The 6,000-nt window shown below is 38.1% G+C and overlaps 1 long non-coding RNA gene across 1 annotated transcript in view; it reads right to left on the bottom strand.

The window, feature by feature from the left end:
• Positions 1-949: 949 nt before the first annotated feature.
• Positions 950-6,000, bottom strand: part of LOC137202212 (uncharacterized) — a 144,040-nt gene continuing 138,989 nt past the window's right edge. The window contains exon 3 of the long non-coding RNA XR_010932494.1: positions 950-1,129. This is a non-coding gene — a long non-coding RNA (uncharacterized lncRNA). The remainder of the gene's footprint in view (positions 1,130-6,000) is intronic.

Genomic DNA, 6,000 nt, shown 5'->3' with positions numbered 1-6,000 from the left:
GACCCTGGACACTGTGCTGATCACTGGGTCTCACTTCCCTCACCAGTAAACGGGGACTGTAACAGTACTTAGCTCAGCAGAGTAGTCAGTATTATAGTAGATGCTCTACAGAAAGCATTTTAGTACAATAAATAATGCTTATAAACACTTAATAAATAGTTATTCATTTGGGCAAACAATTTCAAGAACAACCAGGTCACTTTCAGCTTGTGAAGAAGTGGATTGTAACTTCCAAGTATTGTTTATCTAAACTCACCAAAAGATTACCTTCTCTGATGTTTTTAAGGCAGAGTATAGTTTTCAAAAGAGCACTTAAGGGACCTCCCTGGTGGTCCAGTGATAAAGAATCCACCTTCCAATGCAGGGGACGCAGGTTCAATCCGTGGTCGGGGAACAAAGATCCCACATGCCGCGGGGCAACTAAGCCTGAGCGCCACAACTACTGAGCTCGCGCACCTCAACTAGAGCCTGTGTGCTGCAAACTACAGAGCCCACACGCCCTGGAGCCCATGCGCCACAACTAGAGAAGAGAAAACCCGCACGCCACAACTGGAGAGAAGCCCGCGCACCACAACGAAAGATCCTGCATGCCTCAAAGAAGATCCCGTGTGCAACTAAGACATGACGCAGCCAAATAAATAAATAAATGAGCATTTAAAACCACAGCAGTTTCTCTCCTCTACTACCATAAATCTTTTTAGCTTTTATTTTCATTTTGTTCTGATGTATCAGTATAATACAAATCATGAAAATCGTAAAATGATGCCTGTTATTATGTCTGCGTTACCTTCTCTTTACTTTTATGTAAATAATGTTGTCTCTACCTTCTATTTACTAACAATATTTCTGGTATTAATCAAAAAGAGCCCTCAGATCACATTCAACTTAATAGCAATTTAATTTAAAAGGTAAGAGATGTGGATTATATGTGATACTAAGCTACAATGTGTGTATCTTCTACATGAAAACAACCTTAATTTCCTTGCTTGACTGAGAAGAGAAATAAAAAGAACGATTGTTACAAGTCAGGAAAAATTCATAACTTGCCGGGGGTGTAACAGCTGTTGATTTAAGGTTTGCATCTTTGATAACACGATGCTGCTGGGAAGATAACATCTTTTTGACAAAGCTGTGAACATAAAAATTACAAGGCTTTACTCAACACTTAAATATTTTCTTTGTATCACTTACAGAAAAAATTATTTCTTTTATTTACTTACACTAAAATGTGTTTGAAGTATACTGTATCTCATCAGCAAGCTTTACAATAAAATTTAGTGTTTCCTTGTTCCATAGGTATACAGTACACTTGTCACATCACAAATAAAAATTACTTAAATTATCCTCAGTTTAGAGAAATGATCTGCTGTTGTTATGTACAAGTAGTTCCTACCATTGGAAATACAAGCACAGAATTGAGCATACACTCAGGATATTATTCATTTCTTTTATTATCAGCTAGAAGTAGGTGACTGAAAAACTAGGTGACAAAACAAAGCAAGTACTGCACTGACTGGGGAAAAAAAACTGCAAAGTGGAATCTTGAAAATGTGTAAAAGAGAATAACTTTGCCACGGCAGGTAGAAACAATAGCTGTGTTCTCATTTATCTAAAGGCTGTTGCGTTATTGCATATGTTCCTGCACCGTTGACTCACAAACTGAAATTTTATGCCGAGCTTTTGTGTTTCAGTGAAATGCACTGAGAACATCGTCAAGGAAGTACAGAGAATGATGCTAGTAATCGCCTTGTCTCCTTACTCTTCAACAAAACACAATGTGCTTCCTTTCTTCTGTGAATTATACTTATTTTAGAAAGTCAGATTTCCTTCTTATTTTTAAATATTTTTTTCTTTAAATGTTTCTTTTACCAAAGACTGCCTTGCGTTGTCATTGAAACCCATATGTACCCCAGCCCGGTAGTTCTCAGAGTCACCTTTTTTTTAATATTCAGAAAACGTGATTTGATTGCTCATGCCACATGCTTCGAGAAATCCAAATCCCTCATTGCCCCCCTGAGAACTGGGGTATAGTTGCTTCCAATTCTCCTGGATACCTCTCACTCTTCAATTTTACTCTGAATTCCTTCTTTTGCTTAATTCTTGATCCCTATCAGTTGTTCCTCCTCCTGGAACTATACCTCCTTCTCTCTGTCCCACTTCATCCCAAGTTGGACTCTACTTCTGGTTCCTTGTTCAAAGCACCATCACCCAAGGTTGTGTGGACAACAGAGTGCTACTGGAGGTCTCAGGGAACATAAAACAGCTTTACGTTTAATGCTGAACATCGCTGTTCATTCATTTATTCATTCATTTAACTAATATTTATTAAATACCTACCATGTGCAGGTACTAGTCAAGATCGTAGAGATACAGTAGTGAACAAAATATTTTTTAAAACCCTTGCTTTCATAGGGCTTGCACTCTAGTTATGGGAGAAAATAAAATTAACAAGTAAAATATATGTCACAGAGTGATATTATCAAGCAAAATAAAGCAGGGAAGGTAGAGGGACCTTTGGGAAGGGTGCAATTTCAAGTAGAGTGGTAGAGGATTTACTGTAACAGTGTTATTTAGGTAAAGATATGAAAGAAATAAGGGAAGAAGCCATGGAGATAAGTTTGGAAAGAATGCTTTAAGTAAAGAGAACAGCAAAGGCAAAGGCCCTGAGGTGGGAGCTTCCCTGGAACATTAGAGTTATAGCAAAGAGAATACTGGGGCTAAGCTCTTAAATTTCTCACTACTTAGACCCTTCTCCTCATTCCAGAGTCCTATATTAACTGTATTTCTTTATTTTTTTGTATTCCTGAAGTTCTGGCATCTACAGCCTCGATGACTGGAAGACTGTCCTGCCAGGGCTAGCCAGTCCTTAGAGATAGCAAACTACTTTCCAGGAAGTATACTTTTCACGTGAAAATTAACCAATCCAGAGCCCAAACTCAGGACCATCTCCACTATCTGACTTTTACATTCCAGGAGGCAATACTCCTCTACCCTAATCACCCCAGGGCCAGGTGCTAGACAACTAGGGACTACCCTCATGCCCCAGAGCCCAGCCACTTATTCAAACTATCCAATTTAATACCTGCTCAGCTGCTTATCCTGCCTCACCCACTCATTCTTTGGAAAACCACAATAGAGGCTTTTGCTCATGCTTTCCCCTTGCTTCTTCTCCTCCTGACTGGTCCTGATGCTTGCTCATGTGGCCCTGCACAGGATAGGTTCTTCTATTCTCTTGGAAACTATAACAAACTATCTTTTCAATGGCGATCGTCTTCTGATCTGTTGACCACATTATACCTGAATGAAACCAAAATCCCAAGTACAGTTTAAAATAACTTCTTACCAAGCATCCAGTGGACAACTCATGAATTCTTTTTATTCCTCGATATAGAAATATTGGTGGTCTTCTTTCTAGTAATGGCTCCTATTCAGACTAAGTCTACCTTGATCTAACTAATAGGCACATTACTTAGTTTCCCGCACAAAACAACAGTCTTCCTATGGCACGAAAATTCTACTTTATGTCTGATTATATGATCATAATCCCCTGCCATCACTCCATAGCCTCAGTCCCACCGTCCACGCCATTTAACTCCTTAATAGATGTGATGCCTCCGAAGTCAGACATAATCTACCACCTCACTGTGAGCAGTGTGTTCACTAAGGAGGTGACCAAATCCAAGCCAAATATATCCTGCCCAGAAGACCCTGTGGCACAAAAATCTTGTCGTTTTTTCAGAGGTAACCATCTCCAGACCATAACAAGTTGGTTTCCCTGGAGACTCTAAGTTCTGCATTGTCTGGACTCTAAGAAAACCACGTGTCTGATTTGATAAGACAAAGGCATCTAAGGCAGGAATAGCCTCATGGGCCACCCTTACCTTTGGCTGGAGACTTAATAATGAGCTGGTTTTCCCAGCTGTTGGACAACAGAAATCTCATCAAACTTGATATTCCTCCAAAAGGGGCTTGGGGCGGGGGGGGGGGGGGGGGGTGGCTTCCTTGGAGAAGTAAATTTTGTAAATACTGAATAATATATCCCACCTCTATGACCCTACTGATTGTGCACATTACACTATGCTAACTATAAAATTTGAGTGGAAGAAAAAAGTAAATATAAATAAAATATAAAAGTAAATATATGCTAGAGTCAGTAAAAACCTGATCTCCAATACTGGAGATACTGATCTCCAATACTGGGCATCTCAATGATTAGTGAAACATAAAATGCTTTGTTTTGGGGTTTGATGTTTTCTTTTTAATTTTCATGTTTGTTCCTGGTTGTCAAATAGACATATATTTTTATCTACTTTTAATTTTAATCTCAAAAACAGTCAAACTCTTAATCAGCTAAAATTCTGTCTAGTATGTGAATTAATTCTATGGCAACAACAGATTTCTGGCTTCCAAGTGTTGATAAATGTCCAAATTCCAAAAATGAAAATATCATCTCTTTTACCCATTTTCTTTTTACATTTTATGTTAATTCTTGGCCCTAAAATAACCCCAGTGTGTTATTTTTCAATTACATTTCTATAGAGTGATAAAAACAGAATCATGATTCATAGTAACAATATGTTTGCCTTAAGAAGAGTTTTGTGCTACTGGAGGGAAAAGAATACATATCTGTTTAATACATGACCATATTTTCTGGTTTATAAGCTTTGGCAGTCTATAAAGCATAGCCAACTTTTATAAGCATATGTTGGGGTTTGGGAAGAATTTTACAGCAAGGAGAGTAGAGGGAAAACACACCTCCCTGCCCTGACAAGGTCAATGGGTCATCCTGCTAGGGTGCTCTGAGAGCTTTTGCCATCAGCCACTCTGGGGAAAGCTTTGGGCTCTGAGGAGCTCTGGAAGTTGTGAGAATGTCACTGTACTATAGCATCATAGGATTTCACCACGTAGTGGCAACTACTGAAAATTATAGCCAGCGACCCTGAATGAGATGCCTTTTGGGTGTGTTTCTAAACTATTTACTATTATACACAGGTTTTATTTAACAGTGTGAATTTTCATATTCTGAATTGTGTTTTGCAAAACACAGATTATCAGTTATATCAGGATAATGCCTGGATGCCATCACATTCATGTTTCTTACATTCATGCAAGAAAAAGAATTGAAGCAACTGTTACAACAGCTGCTTTCTTTATCATAATGGGGTAATAAGGATGAATGGAATGTACGGAAGCACTGTGCTAATGGCAGGGTTAATGGTAATGAGAACACAAAGCCTATTATTAATGACCAAAACCTAGATGCGATCTGGGGCAATATTTGTTAAACATTCTAGATGAAATATTTCATTATTGTAATTTTCAAACTCTTTAGGACCTGAGGCCCTTTTTCTCACTGACACAACAGATACATAACACAACTTTTGACAGCTACAATTTTTCTAGGAACAAAACTATCAGGTGGTGGCAGACCAGAGACCCTCTTGCTAGCACATCTACAAACTGACAATTATTTACACTGTTTCTTGTATTGCAAACATATCCAGTTTTTCCAGATCCATTGAAATGAATACTGAGAATTCCATTCCATTCTGTAACTCTGTATTAGCATCTCACCTTCCTACTGTTTTAATAGTTCTCCTTGTCTTCGGGGATGAATTGTTTCTCCAGTGCCCATTTTGGAGCTTTCCACCCCCCTCTTCTTTAACTCATATATTTTGCTGCTAAATCTCATCTTCCTTTTTTTAATTTATGAGTTCTTTTGAGGCTATGTGTTAGTGTAAATAGGTAAGCTAATTTTAATTAAAATTTTAAGTACGTTTCATAAGGCATAAATCAAATGATTCAGTAAAGTCCAGATATATTATACCTACTGAATTCCTTTCATCTACTTTGTAATTTGATCAAAGGAATGCAATTGAATATGTCTGGCATGATCTGTTCTGTATGAGCCCGTGCTGTTTATCACCCAGGCTTTCACTGCTCTCTTGATGCATATATAATACTTTTTTTTTCTTAATATCCGCTCTGTTATTTTACTAA

Source organism: Pseudorca crassidens, chromosome 11, assembly GCF_039906515.1.
Source record: "Pseudorca crassidens isolate mPseCra1 chromosome 11, mPseCra1.hap1, whole genome shotgun sequence".
NCBI classification, from domain to species: Eukaryota; Metazoa; Chordata; class Mammalia; order Artiodactyla; family Delphinidae; genus Pseudorca; species Pseudorca crassidens.
Note: the sequence above shows the minus strand (reverse complement) of the source record. Positions and strands in the feature narration are given on the sequence as shown.